Source organism: Elgaria multicarinata, chromosome 4, assembly GCF_023053635.1.
Source record: "Elgaria multicarinata webbii isolate HBS135686 ecotype San Diego chromosome 4, rElgMul1.1.pri, whole genome shotgun sequence".
NCBI lineage: Eukaryota > Metazoa > Chordata > Lepidosauria > Squamata > Anguidae > Elgaria > Elgaria multicarinata.
Genome location: NC_086174.1, coordinates 115,863,470 through 115,888,003, shown reverse-complemented (window position 1 = coordinate 115,888,003; position 24,534 = coordinate 115,863,470). Strand labels below are relative to the sequence as shown.

General features: G+C 40.1%; 1 protein-coding gene and 1 long non-coding RNA gene across 2 annotated transcripts in view; one reads left to right on the top strand and one right to left on the bottom strand.

Moving 5' to 3' along the window:
* The window catches only part of KHDRBS2 (KH RNA binding domain containing, signal transduction associated 2), a 400,529-nt gene that overhangs the window by 45,476 nt on the left and 330,519 nt on the right, over positions 1–24,534 (bottom strand). The gene's annotated exons all lie outside the window — the stretch shown is intronic.
* The window catches only part of LOC134397948 (uncharacterized), a 153,750-nt gene that overhangs the window by 113,186 nt on the left and 16,030 nt on the right, over positions 1–24,534 (top strand). Inside the window, exon 2 of the long non-coding RNA XR_010025390.1 lies at positions 4,274–4,358. This is a non-coding gene — a long non-coding RNA (uncharacterized LOC134397948). The remainder of the gene's footprint in view (positions 1–4,273; positions 4,359–24,534) is intronic.

Below are 24,534 nucleotides of genomic sequence, written 5' to 3'. Positions count from 1 at the left end.
TTGTAGCTCTTCTTTTCAACAGCCGCATTAGATAAATAGTGTCAAATATGACAGTCTGAGAACCTTTCCAAATCAAATAATATTTCTTCGCCTTTCTTTCAAAATAAACAGGACTTCATAATAGGTGCTGACATACAATGCCGTGTGCAGGGCTGATTTTATTTTTATTGACGTGCTTGTGATCTCTTGGAGCATAATCACATTGGAGCTTATTTGCTATCACTTTTGTAGGAGACCCTTCCAATGTCTGTCTTCCACATATTTACCTTTAAAGGTGTGTGTGTGTGTGTGCGTGTGTGACAGAGAGAGAGAGAGAGAGAGAGAGAGAGAGAGAGACGTGGCAGGAGGGAAGAGATGTCAATATAAAATCTATTCTCCTGCATCTTCTGAGCACAAATGGCTTATATGTATAAATCTGGAGAGGAGTGGAGAGGCTGAATATACATAAACCTAGTAGCCACTGAAAAGGATAGTTAAATGTATGGACTTTTGACCCAGCAGAATGCATTACATCATAGTTACAAGCACAATGAAATGTACTTGGGATTATGTATTTGATCAGAAATGCCACTGGGGAAATTAATTTCCCAATTTTGAAACAATCCATTGGCACAACAGAGAAGTGTTTTGCTGATGGGGCGGGGGAAAGAATCATAAAGGAAGGGAGAAGTACTCAGGCCAACCCTTGTGGGATGTGACTTGAGGAACATGGATGGGGCCTCCCTAGGGCACAGGTAACTTTGTTAATCCCAAAAGTTGGACAGCTTGAGGTGCTCAATGCTGCCAGTGGTCCCTCAACTCCTTGAAGTACAGGAGCAAAGTACAGACAGCGGCTGACTTTAGGCTAGGAGCCAGGGTGGGGTCACTCTCCAAGGATGATAACAGGATGTAGGCTTACTAGCCATGGTCTTAAAGAACATTACCCACATGGGTTACATTTATAACTCATAGCTGGGTAACACACATTACATTCATAAAACTGTGGCTCTACTAACTCCATGAATTGGGTAGGATCCAGCCTTAGACATATTTAGAGTAAGCCTATTGAAATTATGACTAACTTAAACCCCATTGATTTCAGGGATCTACTTGAAGTATGATTAAACCTGTATTCAACCTTGTGCCTTATGTCTTCATTTGTGTATTGGGTAAATACATCTTCCAGGATCATATGTAGTGGGAGCACCACACGTCTTTAATCAACATACCTTGCTACACATCTTGCAGTAAGAGTAGGAAACATAAGTTATGTTTCTACTTCTAATAGGTTAATTGCATGTGACTGAAAAGTATTTAAATTTGTTATGTAACTGGCTTAAGCAAATGCATGCTTCAGGGCAAAATTAGATGAGTTCAGAACAATTATTTAGAGTAATGAATGCAATTTCTCAAAAGAAGAAGAAGATTATGTATCAAATAATTAGGTTACTTATTCAGAACATATTTAAATCAGGGGGGTCTTAGTAAAACTTGTTCAAATATATCTTTTTGGGGGGGAATTTTTTGAATAAAACAGAACAGCATGGTCATGTGAAAGCAGTACAGAAAGTATCAGTGGTTATAAAATTTTGGGGTACAAGTCAATTGACTATTTAAAATGTAATTCCTGTATTCAGTCCACTGAGAAAGGAGGGAATATGATGACCTATTGAAATAACAATGACCAGGTTGCATTACAGTTAAGGCAGATCAGGTATGGAGCAAATACACTTTTTTTCTAGATTCTCAAGCTTTACCAATGAATGCATGAAATCCTGTGTAGATGATTAAAATATCCCAAACTTATTTTTTTTACAGATCTGGGTAGGGCGAGGGTGTCCGTTACATTCTACACAAGCCTCTGTGTACATCCAAGTGCTGCCATAACATCAAAATGCTCACAACCACAAGGGCTAGACCAATCACATGAGAATTAGCACCCCTGGGAACTGGTGCCCTCCTGAAAAGTTAATGAAAGGGGGTGAGATCTGTTTCTAAGAAGGGACATTGGGATAAGAGCATACATCTTTCTACAGGTGTAGTTCCTTTTCCCGTGGGAGCATAGCCTTATCTGGAAATTGAACCAAGAATCTCTTGCAGCCACAGCAAGAATCATGCACCTAGACAAGCCTTCCTCACCCTTGTGCCCTCCAGATGTTTTGGACCAGAACTCCCAGCATCTCTTGCTTGCTGCAGCATGCTGGGGATTTTAATCCTACAGGGATGATCAGGGGTCTGGAAACAAAACCTTATGAGGAGAGACTGAAAGAACTGGGCATGTTTAGCCTGGAGAAGAGAAGACTGAGGGGAGACATGATAGCACTCTCCAAGTACCCACACTGGTTGCCACACAGAGGAGGGCTAGGATTACTGTTAGAGTAATATGACAATCGAACCAATGAATTAGGGAGGTCGTGGGCTCTCCCACACTCAAGGCTTTCAAGTTGCTGCTGCACAGCCATCTGTCAGGAATGCTTTAAGGTAGATTCCTGTGTTGAGCAGGGGATTGGACTCAATGGCCTTGTAGGCCCTTCCAACTCGACTATTCTATAATTGAATGATATCTGGAGGGTATCATGTTCGGGAAGGATGGGTTAAGGCAACTGAAAATCAGACCAAGAGCAGAGCTAGATCAATAGGGAAACATTCTTTGCAAGGTGTTGAAAAATGTCCAATTAGAGTATATTTTCCCCTCAACACTGCTGAAAAATGTATGTGAAACCCTGGCAATTGTTTCTTCTCAGACCTAGAAATAGCCTGTTGTAGAGGTTGTTTCATGACTTTCTTCTTATTGTAAAAGCTTCAAATAACACTTCAGCAGAATTAGAAGGAATTGTAGTTGTGCTGTATGTTCTGGATAGTGACTGTGTTGGAGCACTTGGCAGAAGTTACTTGGTGTTATAGTGATGATTTCTTGCTCCTCCTAACCACCATCACTTAAACCAAAGATGGGTAACCTACCCAATGGCACCAAACATGTTAGTCTCAAAATTTCCTAGTCTGGAGACCCACCGTTAATTATGTCACTAATTTCATTAAAGAAATGAATAATAATGGCACAATGATATATCTAACAAGCAAAAGCACGAAACAAAATTCAATCCTCATTGCTGTGTGTGTGTGTGTGTTTATTTTTAAAAGAAGAACTATCAGAATATTAGAAATAAAACATGGCTGGAAATGCAATGGTTGTGGTTATACAGATGCGGTTCTTCAGATAGTAAAGAGACCATTAATGGGAACAAACTGGTCATAAATGTTTAAGATCAAACATTATTTCATTTCTCTTTTGTACGGTTCCTTTTCTGAGGCTCATGGTATTTGTTCCTGTCATATGTTTGTCCTTGGCAGATTTGCTCCTTGACATTCTTGTTACTCTCAAATCATTAATTTGGGAAAAATCAAAGCACTCAGTGACTGCAGAGTCCTCCTCTAAACCTGCAATTTAGCATTCTCATTTTTCAGTGCATTGTTCAAGCTGAGATTTTCCATATTGGATATGGCCCACAGGGGCTTCATAAATTAACTCTGCTTTTGTACTATAGGCTTTTGGGAATGAATAAAGGAAGAGTAAGGATTATTAAAACAGACTAAAAGGGATACACACACCGACCTATCTGACTCCTAGAATATTTCAGTTTTGTTGAGTCTTAATACAGAAGTCTCAGGGAGAGAAACTCCTTAGACGTGTTTCAGACAAACAGCAACAACACCAGGTTTGCAAGTGGGTACATCAATAGGATCGTGCAGCCAATCTCAATTCCTTAGTGACTGTATCTGTATGGTACAGATATTTTCTTTTATAAATATATAAGGAGAGCCTTCATAAATCAGACCAAAGGCCTACCAATCCACAAGCAGGACATCAGTGCAATGACACTATCTTGTTTCAGTTCCCCAGCAACAGTTATTCACTTGAGGTAATATATAGGCATCTCGACTAATAGCCATTGATAGCTTTATCCTCCATGATAGCTTCATCCATTTATCATATCATATTTGTATTGGGGGGGCATGTTTTTAAAAATCTAAAGTGTGTGAAGAGGCCCATGTAGCATAATTCTATAAATGTATACTCAAACAAAATTCCGCTGTCTTTAATGGTTTTTACTCCCCAGTAAGTGTGTTTAGAATTAAAGCTGCAGACAGGAACTCTTCCAGAATTATTTTGGTCTTTCCTACTATGACTTAAGACAAAACATAAGCTAGACTAATTGGATTGTATCCAATATTAGATTAACTTCACTCCTATTCATTTCAGTGGCTCTACTAGATACAATCTATTGCCTGGCAGTGCTCACTCTTGGGCCCTTTCTACACCTAAGGGTTATCCCAGGAAAATAGAGGGATCGTCCCTGCCTGCTCCCGGGATCCCCTGTGTGGCGTTTAGATGCACAGGAATGATCCTGAGGAAAAAGGCAGGTGTAGAAACGGCCTTATTCTCAGCACAGGAGCAATGAGATTTATGAAAAAATGGAGGGTGTAGAGGGTGATGATTTCACTTTGGGAATAAATACAATCCATTACAGGAATTCTTTTCTAAAACCAGTTTTCCTTAAATAGATTTTCATCAGAAATCAAACAAGTTCTTTGACTTTCAGCAAGTTCCATTTGCCTAGCCATACAGGTCATATGCTTGAGCAAGGAACCATAGATGATTTACTCAAATTTGCACAGCTGTCTCATGATTTTAAGATTTTCTTTTCTCCTCCCTTTTAGTGCACACATGGCTTGCAGCTGAACTAGTTTTTGTACAAAGAATGAATTGTGGAGTGATTTTTTTTTTTTAAAAAAACGGGAGTTGGTGGTGCAAAAATTTATTTTGTGGGATCTGGTTGATAATATCATGTTGTTTGATGATACTGGGTTGATGATACTCCTTTAGGTAAGCATGTCATGACAGAGTAATCAGTTCACCACAAGAAACGTTGGAACATGATTTGGTACCATTGGGTCCCAAAATTCATGCTAAAATCTGAATTGAAATAGTAAGTGTAGGCACTTGGTGTCTCAACCCAGGGATTTTGACAGCAGTTCTCTTCTGCCTTACACTCATCATCACAGCTGTTTGAAGACTCCAGCCATTTCTACACCTGCCTTTCCCCCCGGGATCATCCCTGTATGTCCAAATGACACACAGGGGATCCCGGAAGCAGGCAGGGATGATCCCTCCATTTTCCTGGGATAAACCTTAGGTGTAGAAAGGGACTCATACACCCTTTACTGTGATGGACCCTATCCTCAATTAAGTACTATTGTCTGATTGGTCCACTCTATCCTGTCCTAGCTAAGGTTCATTTCACATTTATCAATTTACTACTTGATGTCTCCACAAGTTAGTGTGACTCTTATGTTTAAACAGTGTAATAACATTTTTTTATTCACCTTATTGAGGACAACTGTGGGCTCATCTACACCAATCAGGATATTTTAGTATGAAAGTGGTATATAAAAGGCAGGAGCCACACTACTGCTTTATAGCAGTATTGAAGGGCACTGCAGGATCTACACTACTGCTTTATAGTGGTACTGAAGTGTGTGTGTGCTCTACTCTTGTGACTGATGCAAGACATGTTTAGATCAGTTGTTCAGATGTCTTGAATTTTTAATTCATCCTAAGATTCACCCTTTGTGGAGGGAGGTAAACATGTAAAAGAAGTCTGATAAAAACAGAAATGCTGACACTTGTTTACCAGAACATTGGGTAGATAGATTAATATTTTATTCCACTACAGATGTCAAAATGATACATATAAATTCCAAGGTTTATATATATACACACACACAGAGTGAGTTTACACTATAAACACTAAACAGAAACATTCCTAATTGTCACTCTATTTTCCTATCATCTCTCCTTGACGATATGTAACCCATACTTTTAGTTGTAGTTATTATACATGAAACATACATAAATACTATGGGCAATATCCAATATTGCTGCACTGCTTCTGCTAGTTTTATTGCACTCATGGCACCCCATGAGTGCAACAGGAATTAGCACTTCATAAAGGAACCCTTGAAACGAATGGAAACACTCGTTTCCAGAACGGGACAGGTCAGCGGAGCTCCCTTTGACAAGCTCCATTGATTTGTGCTGTTTCAGAAACAAGCAGAAACACTTGTTTCCAATTGCTTCGGGAATCGGCTCATGGATACTTTTCACCAGTGAACTGCATGATAAAATGGGTGGAAACAGTAGCTACGTTGTGCCCTCCTTCCCGCCCCCCCAAAATAAAAAAAACCCCACTACTGCTCCACCACAAGCTCAGTGGGGTAATAGAAAGCATGCTTGCTGATTTGCTAAGCAAGAATCCAGGCTATTTCACCAAAAATCCAATTAACAGTCCTGAGAACAAGTGGCATATCACCTCATGAAGCTTTATACAGGCAGTTTTCTGCTCTGAGATTGTTAAGCAAATCATAAAATAATATAACAGGTCAAAACAGTTGTCCCTGAGTATCCAGGATTGTACCCCCCACCCTGCACTCCTGCAGCTGCATTTCTGAATAATTTCCACAAATGATATATCTTGGTAGAGGGGGAAATAATGGAAAACAACAAAGGGGGGAACCCTTTATACTATGGTCATTGTATGCATAGCATTGTGTGTTGCTATCAGTTTAACCTCTTTTACTTTGCAAATTCCCAGCAGTGCTTGGAGCATTGATGATGAGTTATGCCTTTCTAAAGGTCTAGGTGCCCCTGAATAATGGTGACATCTTTAAGAGGTCTATCGTCCAGCTACTGCAAAATATATTTTGTGCTGAAGGAGACAATTAAACTCAAATTTACAATAGCTAATATATTGCTGCAGCTGCACATCTTTGCTCCTGTACTGGGAATATTCACCGTGACGCTATACAACTGAGGCAGAAGAGCCCAGGTCTTGATTCCACACAAACAGATGCACCAAAATGGTCGCCATCAGACAATTACTGCACAAAGGGAAGGATTCTTCCCCTCCTCACCAGTGAAGAATACCCGCGTAGGACATATGCAGAAGGCTTAATGAGTGCATAGACAGAAGTTACAATAAACAGTCCATTAAGACTTATGGTAAAGGTAAAAAAGAAAACAAAAAACAGCTTTATTCTAAGATATATATGTGTGTGTGCGTGTGTGCGTATCATCATCATCTCAGATACTGAATACTGGAGAAGCAAAAAGACAAACCTCATTCCAAAGTAAGGAGGTAAGAAAGGAGTGAAAGCAGAGTAGATTGGAAAAGGACTGGTCAAGATATAGGAGTGGAAGAAAGGTCAGAACCAATTAAGCCAATAAAGACAAATTAAGGGAAGGTTAATCAGGTTAACCCTTTCCAGACAAACAACAAGCATCATTGCCCATTTCCAACAACCAGTACAGTAGGAGTGTGGGGGTACTTAATTGTAACTGAGACTTAGTATTATTTCTGTTTTGAATCCAATAATTCCAAATTTACTTTAGCAACCACATCCCTTGGCCCCTCTATTTCACAATGGAACAGCTCATTTCTCATCTAATGACCCTAAGGCTAGGTTTACAATGGCAGTAGAAGGAGCTGGGGATGAGACAGCAGGATGCTGAGGTGGTAGAACAGACTGCCTCACTTTAGCGTGCAGGTGGAAGATACCATTTTTGAAATGTTACCCAATCATGTTTTTTTAAAAAAACAAAACAAAACAAAACTACATATGTGAAAATAGAAAACTAGCGGATGAAGGAGAAAGATTCTTCCCCAGGCCTTTGTTTGCTGTACTGGTTTTCTATTAATGGGAAGTTGTTAACACAGAGGAGTATTCAAAAACATCATCATACTCTACCACCTCAGTATGCTACCATTCTGCTGCATGTGTAAACCAATCCTACTGATCAGAAAAAAAGAAAGAAAGAAAGTAAGAGAGAGAGAGAGAGAGAGAGAGAGGGGGTGCTATTGTTATTGGCATATTGGTGGATGATGGGGAGAAGGATATAAAGGATAGGTTGTCCTTGAGTTGAGTAGCTTTCAGGATTTACTTCCTGTGTTCTTCAGAAGCTTATTAGGCATTCTTCCATGAGAAAAACAGTGGTAATGATAGACAAGCTTCTTTGAAAGATATTCCACCTGCCACTACTCATCCTGCCTATTAGTGTGTGGCCACAGGAGTGGGTTTCATGTGTTTTTCTAGGTCACACTCTCAGGTCATTCACAGCAACAGGCGGCCACGGCCTGAACAAAACTAACCATACATTCAATCATAGCCTACAGTTCTGCTCAATGCACTCAGGTTCTGTTGACAGACGGGTACGAGTTCCTTAGAAGAGAAGTTGATATGGAAGACAGAAAGTTAAAAAAATGCTCTTCTGCTGTACATGCCTTGTATTATCTAGATATGAAAAATCATTAAGTAGTGCTGATGAGCATTGCAAGTTTCAGATTTTTATTTTTTTTTACTAAGCAGAATGCTCTAATGGTCTCAGTCTCTAAAGTATAATATGATATTTGGCACTTAGAATGGGCATTAGTAGGCCATTTCTGCTGCAAAGGTTGGGGTTTCCATCTCCAGTAGAGGAAAATGAAGTTAGACATCACATATTTCTTTGACCCTGACCCTGTTTGATTTGTGGTGACTTTTTCATTCTGCTTAAATTGATCTATATATATGGGACACATGACCTTGTATGATCTACTCATCATTACCTAGAGTTGTCACTTTCAACTCCGGGTGTCCTGGTGGGTTTTCATTTAAAAGATGAAATTGTTGATGCTAAATTCCAACAGTGCTGTGGTGTGTATGACAGCTTTATCCTAACAGGATTGTCTAAGTAATTCAAATAAGCCAATGCAAAATACATATGCATTTTTGTTTGTTTTTATGAACTTGACATCTAATTGCATGATGTTTATGTAATGTGTCAAAATTTTCTCTGTTTTGTTTCTGCAAAATGCTTCTTGCATATTTCATGCAAATATAATGCTCTCTTATTTTCAAAGATAGACAGCCAAAGATCTAATTAGGCTAGATGTTCACATTTAATAAAATGAGACAATTTTATATTAGTTTACACAAGTTGTTTCTTACTATAAAATGATACTGCCAATTGTGTGGATGGGGTGGGGGAGGGGAGGACTTTTCAAGCAAAATCCAGAATTTCTCTAACTCTCCAAATTAACCATTGATGAAAATGACCAAAGGGTTGGAGAAACTCCCCATTGATGAAAGGTTACAATGTTGGAGGGTCTTTACCTTAGAAAAAGAAGAGTAGGGGAAGGCATGACAAAGGTATATAATATTATGCATAGTGTGGAGAAAGGGTGAAGTTTCTCTCTCTCTTTGACAATACTAAAGTGCTCATCCAGTGAAGCCAAATGGTGGGAGATTCAGGACAGTTAAAAAGAAATACTTCTTCATACAGCATTGTATTCCATACGAACTATGGAATTCACTATCACAAGGTGTGATGGCCACCAACTTTGATAGCTTTAAAAGGGAGTTCATGGAGGATAAGGCTATGAATGGCTACTAATGATAGCTATATATTACCTTGAATATCAGAGGCAATATATTACCTTGAATATCAGTGACTCTGAATATCAGTTGGGGGAGAACACATCTGGGAGTGTTACACTTAACTGTATGATATCTGTATGTTTTCCCCATTGAGTAATCAGCAGCTGTGTGTGTGTGTGTGTGTGTGTGTTTGATAATCCAGCTCCCCAAGTGTCACAGTCACGATTAGATTTCCTAATACATACACAGCTGGTGTTATTTTTTTAAAAAAATAATGAAACAATAGCAAGAAATCCTATCACAAATCTCCTGATAGCATTGTACTATGCAGAATTGATTCTCTAATGTTACCATTCATTAAAACATTTATTTCATAAGTTTTTCTTTGAATTGTTAGAATGGTCTTCTAATGAAGCCAAAGGCAGGGAGAAAAAAAATTGCACATATTTCTGGGCGCATTTCCCCTAATAATACATTACTTTGCTGAATGTACACATTTTCGCAAGCAATTTTCTATTATAATGCATTTTAATATTATTTTCACAATTATTCACACTTTGTGTGCACTTTCCCCTACTATATGTAACTTTGTACTTTTTATATATAAAAATGGGGGAATTCCATTGCAAAATTTAGAGAAGTATGAATTGTTTTTACTGCTTTTACTGCTTTTAAATTATATATTGTTTTAACTTGGTTCATGGTTTAATTTGTTTTTAACTGTGCATATTTATTGTTTTATACTGTATGCTTTTATCTGTATGCCACCCTGAGATCTTAATGATATACAGTGGGATACAAATGTTTTAAATAAATAAATGAATCTCAAAGGATAACCGAGTTTTGGTGTCTTCCATATCCCTAGTCCTCTGATATTGCATTCCATGTCCATGGTCTCCATTGTGGAAAGAGGGTAGTGTTTTCACCACCCATGCTAGGGGGAGGGGGCACAGGTATTCAGGGTAGGCATCTAATATGGCCTTAGGATGTCGTAAGGTGAAACAGAACCCTCTTCGCACATTCCTCTGAGGGATAGTGCCAGATTCAAACATAGTTCCTCGGCTTCCACTTATTTCCAGAGCAGGTTCAGAATCCACTGAAAAGCAGTGGGGTTCAGACCCTACCCTGGAAATGCTTCAGCTCCCATTGCAGTTTCTTCCTGTATTCTGGTGGGGGTAGAACTCTACACTGCCCTTACTAAAGCAGGTGATTTATTGAGCCCTGGTGAGCGTCACATAAGGCTGGTTGACTGCATTTTGATTGGCTGATCAAAGTTGTGCAGGCCTAGCCTTGAGAATAGTGTCCTCAAAAATAAAGGAGTTGGCTACTCCTGAACCAAAAGATAACCAAGAAAGTGAACTTTCCGGTGTTATGGATAGTTCTAGTCCAAATTGTAGTTTTAGAAGGTGGGAAGATGTCAGCAGCGTGGAGATGACTTCTTTGGAGGTTCAAATTACTGCTTTTACTTTTTCTTCTGGGATGGGGTTTTGTTGGACAACATTGAAATAAAACCAAGAGAATAGTTTTTATACTTTTTAAAAGTAAATAAAAACACTTATTATTTCATCCAGATTCCAAGGACCAATTATGGGTGAAACACTGTATAAAAATTCACAGAACAAAATTTTTCAGAAACTGGCTGTATCGTATATCTGAAAGAAAATGTAGCCTCTGCTTTTGAGTAAAGGATGCAATTATGGCATATAAGAAATGCCTGTTCTTATCTAAAGGAACAAAAAAAAGGGACATGAAACTAAAGTTTTCTGCATGAAAAAAAAATAAGATGAAAATAAACATTGCAAACAGAATTTATGGAAATTATTCTCCCTCCCTCCCTCCCTCTCCTTTTCTCCTCCTCCACAGACTAGGTATTGCATAGATGGGGACAAAGGACATAGAGCCTTAATTGCTTCTGAACAAAATGATGCAACCTCCCCCATAAAGCTAGCGGGGGTTGCACAGCATCAGAAGGTGCATTGCAGTCCCTAACTAAATGTTTCCCTAACATTGTATTCTCCCTTTCAAAATCAGTGTTAATCATGCATTTGAGAGTATGGAAAATTGCTTTTCAAAAATTCTTGGCTATTCCCAGTTATTAAAAATGTGACTTATTTCCCACATTTAAAGGTTAATTTAAACCAAACATAATCACACCTCTTCTAATTAGCCTCCTAAGCTCCAGTACAGCTATGATTTCTTTTCTTTTTTTTAAACAACAACAACAACAACAACCATCAAACCAACCAACACCTTCTGGCACAACTATTAAAAACACTTCTCTTGAAGGATTTGTGAAAAGTGGGAAATATTAGCTTCACTATACTTTTGAAACTGTTGCAAATCATTTTTCATCCATCCCGTACTTAAATGGGTATTCTCCTGATTAAGCTGATGTTTTACCATTGGATAATTATGTTTATTTCATAGGAAGAAAAAGAGAATTATATATACCATACAAATGTATGATATTCACATTTTTAAACCAGGATAAAATGGTAACCACTTAAGGAAAATTCCTAAAAATGGGGCTAACTAATCACTGGATTCCACATTCTGCCTGACAAAAACATCATGCCTCCCTCTCCTTATGGTAGTTTCGTGATGCATGCCTCCACCAAGCAACAGACAACAGCATAGAGTGGGGAGGAGATACTTACAATGCAATGACACTGGATCACATAATAGTGGGCATGTCTACACCATGCCTTATCCTGGGGATCGCCCCAGGATTATCCCTGTGCGTCCACATGATGCACAGGGGATCCTGGGAGCAGGGAGTGATAATTCCTCCATTTTCCCGGGATAACCGGGATGGCTTTAATCTGTTCTTTTCCCGTGGTCTCAGGATCGGCCGGAGACTTTGGGACACGTGGGTGGCTGTTCCAGTTTGTCCCGGCTCCTCGCGAGTAACAGCGAGGAGCCGGGAAATGGGCAAAGGGCACTAACCTCATCATTGGAGCACTTGTATGTTCATCTTCAATAAAAAAAATGGTGGCCACAACGTTCTCCCTCCTCCCTGGATGTTGTGTGCTGCGTATGGACTGCGGGGGAGGATCTTGTGATCAGAAAATCGCAAGATCCTCCCCCCTCCCTCATGGAATGCCTGAAGGTCATGATGTTTCAGCAAAGAGGATGCTTTTTTTGCAGGGAGGGGAGTATCTTCATTGTAGGCCTAACATGTAGGATCACAAAGGCTATCACAACCAGGAGGATATCCAAAGTGTGGTTCCATTTGACACTAGTGCTCTTTGACAGTAACAGGAAAGTGAAGTGTCTTCTCTGTGATCAATGCAATCAGGACTTTTGCTGGAGTTGGAAGACCCTTAGGAGAGAGAGACCACTTCTACTTCACATAGGATTTAATGGGGCAGATCCACAAATATTTCTGCTGGAGGAGGTGAAGCACACTGCATATGGCTGCAATGGAGTATATCAGCTCACCACTGTAGCACATTATATTCTTGAACTGCATAGACTGATCCATAGCTGAAAGTGGATGGAGAGACTGATGCATAACTTGACCCATAACTTGTCTTTGCATTGATGGATGGGACTAGTTCACATTTTATATATTCTATTCGTATTATTCTGTTCTTGAAATGAATATATTTCAGAACGTAACGCAAAAATAACCTAGCATATTTTCCGATGATTTCTCAGGAATAATTCAAGTCACTACAGAAAATCTCTAGAAGACATGCTGAGCCCTAAGGCTATCATTATTCTTTAAGACTGGGTGAAAAGTTCATTTGATAGCCTTTTATGCATTTTCCGTTTTGCTGAAAAAGTTGTGAATGCCATGGGTGGGAAGCAGGTGATAATTCATTCTAATTTTTGAAAAGAGTGAAACGGAAGCTTTTAAGACTTGAAATATAATATGTGTTATTAGATCCATTGAGAATGGCTATTACAATCTGGTTCTGGCGTTAAGAAAGACAGCAGAAAATTCAAAATTCATTTTTTATGATTGCTAGCAACATTAAGAAAACTTATTTGGCAGTTAACATATTTAGTTTCCCACTGCAAACTGTGGAATGGATACATTCCCTACATTGCAGATGCAATATCATGTCAAATACCTCATCTTATCTGCCAAGTGGCAAACTCAGCAGCTTTTTCTATGGTCTGCTGCAGAAAAATTGTGTGGATGATTCAGTCCATCCTTTGTACACATGTGCTGCACAGACAGGAGAGAGGCTAGAAGGGGACGGGATGAGCATTGGGGAATTCCACAGGCAGAGAAACATGTATGGGTGGGGAAAGAAATATCATGTCAAGAGTCTAGATCGCCCTGTGTATCAGTAAGTAGCACAATCTACTACACCTTCCATATTTTACTTTTTATGCTCCACTTTCTGTTTTGCTTTTGGCACAAAAGTTGTAGCACCTTATCAAAAGTGCAGGGACCCCCAATTTTCCAGAGAAGATTTGGAGGGCACATGGGGTGGGTGGGGGCTGCATGTGCAAGGAGATGATGCAGAAGTTCTGCTCTGCCAGGGTACCCTTCTGCTGGTGGAATGACAATTCTGCATCTCATATCTGAGTATTTGTTAAGAATAACAAAATAGAAAAATGGAGGCCCTCTGTTCTGTGAGGAGGAAGCACCACTATTAGTAATCAAAGAACAAAAGTGCATGAAATGCAACAGGAGGGCTGGTTTGAATGTGCCATTAACTTATTGCCGTGGGATGGTGGTTCATCAAGATAACCCCCAGGATCCTTTCCAACTCTGTTGTTCTGAAGTCAGTGATATTTGTGGGTAGAGCTATCAGTGTGGTTTGCCCTGAAGTAATAACCCTTAAGATTTGACAAAACTTTGTTGATAGGTGGTAACGCTCAGGTCCTAAGAAAGCCCAAAAAGGTTTAAGGGTGGGCAACTTCTAGGGGTTGGGAGGCTGCATTGTGTCCTGGGGGGAAATGATGGCGGGGGGAACACTTGTGTTGCCCAGCTCTTGCATAGAGGATGGGTGGTAATGACTGATGCTTATTCCAACCACTAGACCAGGAGGAAAGGGCGAGCCAAGGTCTCTGTGTAAGGTCTCTGTGTTGGGTTAAACAATAACCCAAGACTGCAGTTTTTTGAGCAAGACTGGAAGAGACACTTAGAAAGCCCTCTGGAGAACATGTGAAGAAGGCTTCAGCCTTCACAACTTTAACTGTCTTCATGGATTCCATATTTTGATGATATTCTCAACAACTGTCAAAGACAGAGATTCAGATTCAATTATCTCTTTGAGGATTAACGCGTTTTGACAAAAGCTTGGTTGATGCAAGGAGTGAAACATTGTAATAATATCTGTGTAAAAAAATCTGTGCTGCTTTGCAAAATATGTTAATGCTGCTGTTGTTGATAAATTCAAGGCATTCTGTGGGTTGAGATCCATTTTTCTGGCTTCTATAGGAAATGTCCTCCAATAGTATACCCCACATATGGTTTTACTGCAGGTCAGTAGTAGATCACAGGCTTTGCATGAAAAAGGTTCCATGTTCAATCCCTGTCATTCCTTGGAAGGGATGGGAAAGATCCCTGTTTGAAAGCCCTGAGAGCTACTTCCAGACCATACTAAGCTAGACAATAGCTCAGTAGAGGGCAGATTCCTCTGTTCATCTGTTTACTTGTTCTCTGCTGGAGTTCTGCTTTCTGTTATGAGATCAATATCACATCCTGAGTTAGATGATTAGATGTAAATGTTCCCTTTCACACGTTCCTACTAAACAGGTTGGGCAATGTGCATTAAATTTTAGTGTACTCAGTGGTGAGCACCTTAACCATTTGAGGGTATTTTCCAGAGATATACCTATGTTCTGTTAACTGAAGATATCAATTTTTTTCAATCCAAGGGGCCATGTACATGGAATGTACACTGTACAACTGAACTATGGCTTCTCCTTAGATATGTGAATCTGATGCCTATGAAGCTTGATTTTTTTCAACCCAAATTTTCTCATTCCTTGTCAGCATGAATGGAGACATCATTAGCATGGGCTTCCTTGAATGCAAACAGACTTTCTGTTTGGTGTTACACTGGCAAAATTGGAATAGTGGTACACTCAAGGCAGAACTATGGGATGATGTCTAGGGCCCCATTCAGCAGAATGAACCAGAGGGCATCGAAGTGCAAGAGGACTGGCTCAGCACATTTTGAAGTGATGTAATACACACTATCAAGCTACCTAAAGGCCACCTGAAGAAAGTGAAACAATAAACAAGGGGGTACAACTTTTTCAGCCCCAAGGACTGCATCCAGTGCCAGATGAGGGGCCAGAGCTGCACATGTGCATGTGCACACACATAAACACAAACACATACAGTTGTGAGCACACTCACCCCAATTAGGCAAATTAATTTAATTTTTATTTAATTTTTGGTGCACTGGTATTTCAATCAGTATCTTACACCTCCACCATCTCCCACGAAAGGCAGTTTTGCTTACTCCAACTTGAACAATTTACTTGCTTCTCCTTGCTATGGAAAAGTGTGTTCCTCTCTGCTTCCTGCAGTAGAAGCAGTCACAGCAAATAGAACAAAGAGTCATGCCATCATCTGAGTGAAGTGACAGATGGTCTTTTATGAGTTCATCTGCCAACTACTCGGAGAGGGCTCTATGGTTCCTGCTGGATCCTAGAGCACCCTTCTGGAAGTGCGAAGACATATCTGGATCCTAGAGTATCTTCCTAGACATGGAAAGACACTTTTCATGGAAGGAATGGTGGGGAGCTGGAAGAAGGGGGTTATTGGCAGTGTGTGAGGGAGGACTAAAGTATGGCAAAAGCAGCAAGAGGGGGCAAGCAACATCAGGGAATGGCCTTGGCAGAGCAACAGCAGCAATGTGTTTACTTTAGCAGTGCATGGATTTTCATGGTGGCAGCTGGGGGTCTTTAGTGGTACACAACAGGGCTTGGTGGGCCATGTGCAGCCCACGGGTTCTGCATCCCTGGCATCTAAAAAAGAGCCCTCTCTCATAAGACCATTGCGTCCAGAGACTAAAATTAATTGAATGCACCACTAAGCAGGAATACAGATACACCCTGAGAAGTAATAACCATCGATTTACATTTCTGAGTACCTTAGAAAAGAAGAACCCTTAGAATTTAGTTGAGTTAGCAGAACTTCACAGCTCCAGCTTCACATCTCTGATGTTTGCCCCAGAGGATCTCTTCTTTGGAAATACTGAGACATTTTATTCTAATTCTTTCATCATTGTGTCATATTTTCCAGGCATCTGTTGCCAGTAATTGACATGTATTGATCTTTAAGGGTAGATCCATTCCTTAGGAACAAAGGTTGTGAGGACCAACAGTTCACACCTTCAGCTAATAAAAGTTTTAGTAAAACTTCTACAAATCTTTGTGCCCGTTGTGACAGAATTAGTTATTTTTTCCTTTTACAACAATTTCAGATGCTGGGCCATTACGAATCAATGCTAAATATTCCACACCAAGCACCTCATCAACACGGCAGGTGTCCTATTCAAAGAGAATTTTGTCTAATGTTGTTTTTCACTCACTTTTCTTTTCCATCTTCAAACCTGAGGCAGAAAGGGGGGGATGATGTCACACAAATAATACCATTAGACACAGGGAAACTTCAACTGCAAAGTGAATTTATGGACTTAAAATAAGTGTGCGTGCATAGTATTGGAACTGATTTTTTTTTTAAAGGAAGAAAGCTTTAAGCACTAGAAAAGAGGTCATCTATAATGTATAAGGAAGCCCCCTCCTGAAACTTGCATCATTTTATATTCTATTCCACACTGACGGGAATCTTTTTCCTTCAGATCTGCATGATTGATCTCAGTTCTGATCGTCTGCTCTCCATCAATATGCAGAACACCCACTGATATCAATGGGAGCTCTATACAAAGTGGCAAGAAAGAATATCAGAGAGATGAAATTCATTATGACCTAATTTAAGGATTCTCCCCTTCCCCCTCCCCAGTACCAGCAGCAATCTACTGCAAACTGGGAAATATCATGGGAGAAATGTGGGTGTTTAGGACAAGAAGCACGCTATCTGTTGGTACAGATAGCTTCTGTACCAGTTTCCAAAAAATTCCAAAAAATAGTTTCCAAAAAATTCTTGACATAAAAATGCACAAATTAATGTTGATATTAACTTTTTTTTTTAAAAAAGGTACACAATAAGACCTGTCAAACAGACTAAAATCTACCTCCCCGTGAATTGTGTTAATTGTGACTTCATTTCTAATTTGGGCCTTGGTTTGGGGAATGTGGATGATGAGTACAAGGGACAGGGACTTTTCAGTGGTGGCCCTACACCTCTGGAATCAGCTTCATTCAGGGGTTCTTCAAGCCCCTTCTTTGCAGGCCCTCAGGAAGTCTCTAAAGACCCACTTGTTTTTGCTGGTCTTTCCATACTTTGTGGTCTGCAAGCTTTATTGCTGTTATCTACTTTAAAGTGCTCTTACTGTATTTTATGGAATATTTACTCATTGCTTTTCTGTGTGTGTGTGTGTGTGTGTGTGTGTGTGTGTGTGTGCATATAGTATTTGTATCTTGGAGGCCACCTTGAGAGGGCTCTACCCTTAAAGGCAGCCTAAAATTATTTTAAATAAATGAAAAAATAAAACAGGATTTCATAAGCTTAACATCTTTTAGGCACTATGAACATAAGGCATATCTATGGATCTCTATGCAAACGTTCTCCCTCCAAGCTTACCAAAGGGGGTGGGTAGACACTAACACAGAGGGCAAGGCCCATGGAGCTTAATTATCAGTGGCACACACCCTTCCTGCAAGGTTCCCTTCCCACAATGCTGTCGGTAATTTGGGCGGGGGGCAGGGCATTCGTGCTTGCCAATAATAAACCATTTAAAAATGTAGTATCCATCTCTCAAAATGTATTACACTTTCCTAAGTGTGTTTTTCTTCACTGTAGATATATAACGAAAGGCACTTTTTCTTAAAACAGCATTTGTTCAAAGAAAAAAATATATCTAGGATTTATGTGTGCTCTTACTTGGTTTACCTTAGTAACATGATGATGATGATGATGATGATGATGATGATGATGATGATGATGATGATTTATTTATATAGCACCATCAATGTACATGGTGCTGTACAGATAACACAGTAAAAAGCAAGACCCTGCCGCATAGGCTTACAATCTAATAAAGTTGTAGTAAACAATGAGGAGCGAAGGGAATGCAAACAGGGAAGTGTAAATAAGGGACAAAAGGTGTAAAACCAGAGCAGGAACCGGATCACAGTGATTGAAAGGATCATAAAAACAGAAGAGATTTGACAAAATTATTAAGAAGTGCTTTCACAGCAGAAAGACCAGTCAGGGGCTTATCTCTATACACCCCGTATACCTCATCATGGCTGTGCAGTGGTGCTGCATTGTTTATACGACGCAGCTGGCAACTTGCAGCCGCATCGAAACCGTTTTTTCGATTATTCTGGGGTCACCACATTGTTTCTTCACCTGTCAGTGGTGGCCTTGGTTCGGGTTAAGGAAGTGGGTGTTGCTAGGGGCAGATCCAAGTTCAGAGTGAGCACAGGAACGCAGGGCAGGGGGTGGGCTTGACAAGCTGAATAGCCACTGGCGCTGCTGTTTTTCCTCACTGGATAACCCACGGTCCCTCCTGCCATGTAACTTGGGGCTTTGCTAGACCTGCCGGGATGAGCCGGCAGGGAGGCGGGGCCACGGCACGCTAACGTTAGCGCGCGCCGCCTCAGCTTCCAGACACCGGACGCGCAGGGACGATGCAAGCCCTGCAGCGTCCGTCTTTTTTTTTTTAGTTTAAAGGGGCCACCGGAGACTCCGGAGAAGGTAAGTTTTTTTTTTAGTTAACCCCCCCCGTCCATCCTCCCTCGCCATCTCCCGTTCGTCGCCCCCCGTCCTCCCTCACCATCTCCTGTTCGTCGCCCCCTGGCATCCCCTCTCCTGCCGGTCCGGCCTTCCCTCCCCCATCTCCCACCCCCCAGATCCCCCCCCCCGGCACAATGGGCACAGCACAATGGGCACAGCTTGTATGAGCGCTGTGCCAGGTCCGTGGCTTTTCGCATCCTGAGGCCAGGGCTGTGAAAAAGGCGCACCATAAGTGACTTCGCTTATGGTGCGTTAGAGGAGGCCTCAGTGCGGCCTGGCGCCAGATTCCCCTGTGCGTTATCTGGACGCACAGCAGGGAAACCGGCCCACAAAGCGCGCTAAGGCCTCGTCTAGCAAGGCCCCAAGTTGATTCTGCCTCACAGCAGCAAAGTTTCAGGGTTTTGAGGGAATCAGTTACCAAAGTGGTGTTGTATAGATGCCCCCAAAGTTCCCCCCAATATGAAATTATTATATTGTATCAAGTGTTATTTTACATTCATTCAAGTATGAAGCATGAGAGAGGAAGGAGGGACCGGTGAAGCTGTCAGTTTCTCATTCTCCCACATTCAGGTTGTTGAAATCTTAAGTTCTTTCCTTCCTGAATATGAAGAACTTGATAAATTTTGGTTTTTTTTTTTTTTTAAATGAACTGAACTGAAATTCTCACCCATGTGCACCAACCAAATAGGTACAGCTATCCCCAACATGGAGATGTGCCTGCCTGCCATAAAACTGTTAAAGGTGAGGAGCCTGTCAGAAAAAAAGAGGTGGCAACCCCAATTCAAAGGGTTGGATACACAGGTCAAACCCAGACTTTTAAGAGCAAAGCACTCAATGCCCCAGACCTGGATGGATGAATCCGCCCATTTTAATTTATCCTGCATCCTTTTTTCTTTTTTCTTTTTAAAATATTTTTAAATAAAACCTCAATTTCTTTTTGTCCTGAATATGGCAAACTTTGGAAAATTTGTGAAATTCTTAGCAAAACTGAACTCAGCTGAAATTCTCACCCATTCTTGGAAGGAAGGAAGGAAGGAAGGAAAGAAAGAAAGAATAAAGGCTGTTTCCCCCTACACATATCGCCTTCCTCCCTAGTATTCTTCATATTGGTGCTGCCCCATGTGTCCCACGTCACTTGATGGATTCCTTTAGCCTAGTTCACAGAAAGAATAACAGATCACCGGATGCTGCTGTTTGTTTTCAAAGAAAGCATGCTGAGTAAATACCAAGCATGTCGTGTGGTTTATTCTTATTGCTACCTTGATGGAGTTGGGAAGTCAACATGCACTAATATCGGACAAATGTTCTGCAGTCTTTTCATGTTGGCAACAGTAGCGCAGGCATAATAAATCACTGGAACAAATTGTCAGGCCGGTAATGTGGCTTGTGCTGTGCTGATTGTCATTAAACACAAGCGCAATTGCAGAAAAGCACAGCGTGCTGGATCCAGCATTCTTAATGAGATATGTTACCGCAATTAGTTTTGCAGCCCAGGTAGGTACTCTGTCATTTAGTTTGCCCAAAAGGAGCACGTGACAGAAGAACTTGAACAAGTGTCTGGCAAGGTGAGGCACGTTGACACTTTTTCTAAAACATGACTTTCCAATGTAATTTCAGGTGACCTTCACAATATGTCTAGGCTTTGGACAAATCTATTGTTAATCAATATTAAAGGCCAAAGTGAGTGTTTTATTGATACTTAAACTAATGCAGTTGATAAATCTTTTCACAATGTCTTACAAGTGGCTACATGTCCAAGTGGAACGCTTCATGAACGTCAGCCTGAAAAATTGTGTGACAAAAGCTTGATGGAAGTTTATTTGACATGCCAGAGCCAAAATTCTGTTATGGCATGTAGCATCTCTCAGTCATTTCAAGGTTGGAAGTAAATGTACTGGGTTATGATCATCAACCCATAATGTGTTTTAAATTACACACAAAGCAAAGGATGGAGGAGTCACCGATTACAACTGCGAATCTATCCATTAGGCAAGAGCACAGGGCTAATTAACCATTGAACTAAGTATATTACAGAGTAGACCCCCCCAGACAAATTGATGTCCTTATTATAACAGATCCCATTTTATCAAGAAACGCTCTCCAGTAACGATTATTGGAGAGCATTTTGTTATAGAAGAAGTGGGTGCTGTTTCCTTATGACAGCCTTTCCCATCTGGTCCCCTCCAGATATTTTGGTCTATAACTCCCAGCCTTCCTGTCCATTGGCCATGCTGGCAGGGACTGATGGGAATTGAGGTCCAAAACATCTGGTGGACACCAGCTTGGGGAGGACTGCCTTATCGCATGGCCGAGTTGAACCAGTGTCTCTGCCCACAAGTGAAATCTGAAGGGGTAGAAATGGAATAGTTGTGCCTACTGCAATGCAATGTAAATTTAGCAGGGCAAGGGACAACTGACCCCCAAAATGGCACAGTCTGGAACTGCTGCACTCAGATAAGATCTCTAGAGCAGGAATGTTTTGGATTGCAGGTGTTTATGTTACTCTGAGGATGAGCAGCATACATGCCCAGGAATTCATTGCACTGATTATTGTTTCTTTATCCTGGGAGAAAAACATGTCTCTTTAAAAGAGGTGAGGGGAAAACCCACCAGCAACGGGAAATTAACATTTTATCTATTATTTGTAAGCAGAACAGACTGGTGCAAGGCTGCGGTTTGTTAAAGAAAGCCCAGAAATCTCACCCCAATAACCTTTACATGGACTTACAACTCAGTGGTGCATATTAAGTACAGCCTCCGCTTAATGAAGCTGGATCTTTATATTTTAGCACTCATTTGGAAAACCAATTAACTCTGGCTCTATTGAACAAACTTGAACAGGAAATAAATCAAGTGTTAAAACATTGGTGAAGAGCCAGACTTTCTGTAATTAGGGTACTGATGTGCCCAGGGCTGACTAGTGGTACTGAGTGTTATAGATTGACAACTTCCACTTTCCAAAGCAATTAGAATTGTTAATGTTCCTTTGCTGCACAGGTTGAAGTCTAGTGAAACCATGACAGTATTTTGATCTCAGGAATGTAGGTGGTTTGGTTTATATTTAAACTACAAGCTCTTCATTGATAGAAGATGTTATTTTGGTTTTAGATTATATTAGGGTTCTCGTTTGGTGAAAAGCATTCCTAAGATCCCGAACCTACACATATTTACTTAGATGTAAATTCCAGAGACCCTTCTTTCAAGCAAGTGAATGTGGGATCACAGCTTGACACCTTAAAATTAAACCTTAAAAACCAAACCAGCTTACTTGGAAACTGATTTCAAAGCAACACACTTTTAACCTTAAGGCTGCAATGCTATGCATGCTTCCTGGGAATAGTTATCACTGAATTCATTGTGACTAGTATCCAAGTAACAGGATCAGGATATTGACCTGTTAACTGCCTTTTAATCAATTTATGGATTAAGATGTTATAGTATTCATCACTGGTGACATTTTGAAGACATGAATTTTGATTTTTTTTCTTGGCCAAATAAGTTTCAAAAAACAGTCTTTCTTCTTTAGAACACCATTTCAGATTATAATTGCTGAATTAGGAGATGTGCACAGGACATGCATAGCTGAAACATCCATAGCAAAAGCCCTTTAACAGGAAACTATTACTTGATATCCACCAAATGATGGGGAAGCCTCTACAAGTAAGTGGGTAAAGGATTGCAGTCTAAATCAATACATAATTTCTGCCCAAAATGTATCCATTGCTTGATCAAAATGGGCATTCTGGTGCTGTGGTGTGCAGATATCATGATTGTCAGAGAGTATGATACCTGATGAAATATAGCACTATGTTCTATGGAAATACAGGTTTGTTTTTTCTATTTAAAAGATATATCATCTTAATATAAGATATATCTTACATCTCTGTCCACTGTCCACCACGATATGCAGTCTATAAAAGGACGACATTCTGAAAGAAGGTTAAAATTATTGCAAACAATTGTTTAAAAGTTCTGAATCCATATTTTACAACTGAATTTTACTCAATTATATTAACTTTGTATCCATGAGATTAAATGTTAGTAATGTTAGCAAAACCCCTTTACACACTGATGGATATGTACATTGTTGCCAAACATACAAGAAAGCCAACAGATAAGCCTAAGAATAAGTTTTCTTACTTAAGACCTAGATTATCTAAATTTATATCCAGCGTCTCTTCTTGGTTTTGCTTTGGTAATCCCATGCTTTAGTTTATATTCCTATAAAGTTTATTTATTACAGTTATTACATATTTCAAAGAGTTTCACCATCTGAAACACAAACATTCCAACCAACTTACTGATACAATTCCTGGAGGACAGCTCATCCTGTTCTTCTGATTCAGAACTACCAACTAGACTTTGCTGATTAACCATGCTTGGCTTTTTCTTTTTCTTTTTGAAAGATATGCATATGCTCTTTTTTTTTAAGATATGCATATGCTTCCATTTTAATACTAACTAGAAACCTTAACTTAAAGGCAATGAAGATTCTGTCTGTTAATAAATTCCAAGTCAATTGTCATATGATAGAGAAGTTGGGATCTAGGGACCAGTATGAATTTAAATCCTACTCCTAATGAAGATGTAGTGTCTGTCCAGGATATTTAAAGCTTCAAAGCAAGATGGAAGAGTGAATTAAATTCTTCATATTAAATGTAGCTGATATATATATTATGAATTACACCTATTATACATTTAGAACCACCTTGCAAATACTTCTAGATATGCTAGTGTGCTCAGTTTCTTTTCACATGGCATCAGCAACTTTTCAAGTTAAGCTGCCATTCAGCATCCTTCCCATTACCCCAAAATAATAATAATAATCATGTAGGATGTGGATTCACAACGTTTTTACTCGTGTGGATATTTTTGTGCCATGAGTCCTTGAAAAACTTGCTCATGGAATGCACATATTTTTCGTGTACCATGCTGATACCGGTAATGAATCCCTCATTGGGTTCAGTTGTTGTTGTTGTTGTTGTTGTTGTTGTTGTTGTTGTTTTGGGGTGGGGATCTTGAGAATTTAAAAGTGAAGTTGTTTGTGGACTGTAGACTCATATCCAGAGCATTATTAATACAGTCAAATAAAATGATATAAGCCCCCTGGAGGATCAAATTCATAGTCAGAATAAGGGCTGTTCTGGCTATAGCCAGGGAGTGCTTCTGAGAAGCTGTGGTTTGTGCACTAGCCACACTCTTTCCTGGGAAAGACAGATCTGTCCACTACACATCTTTGCTCC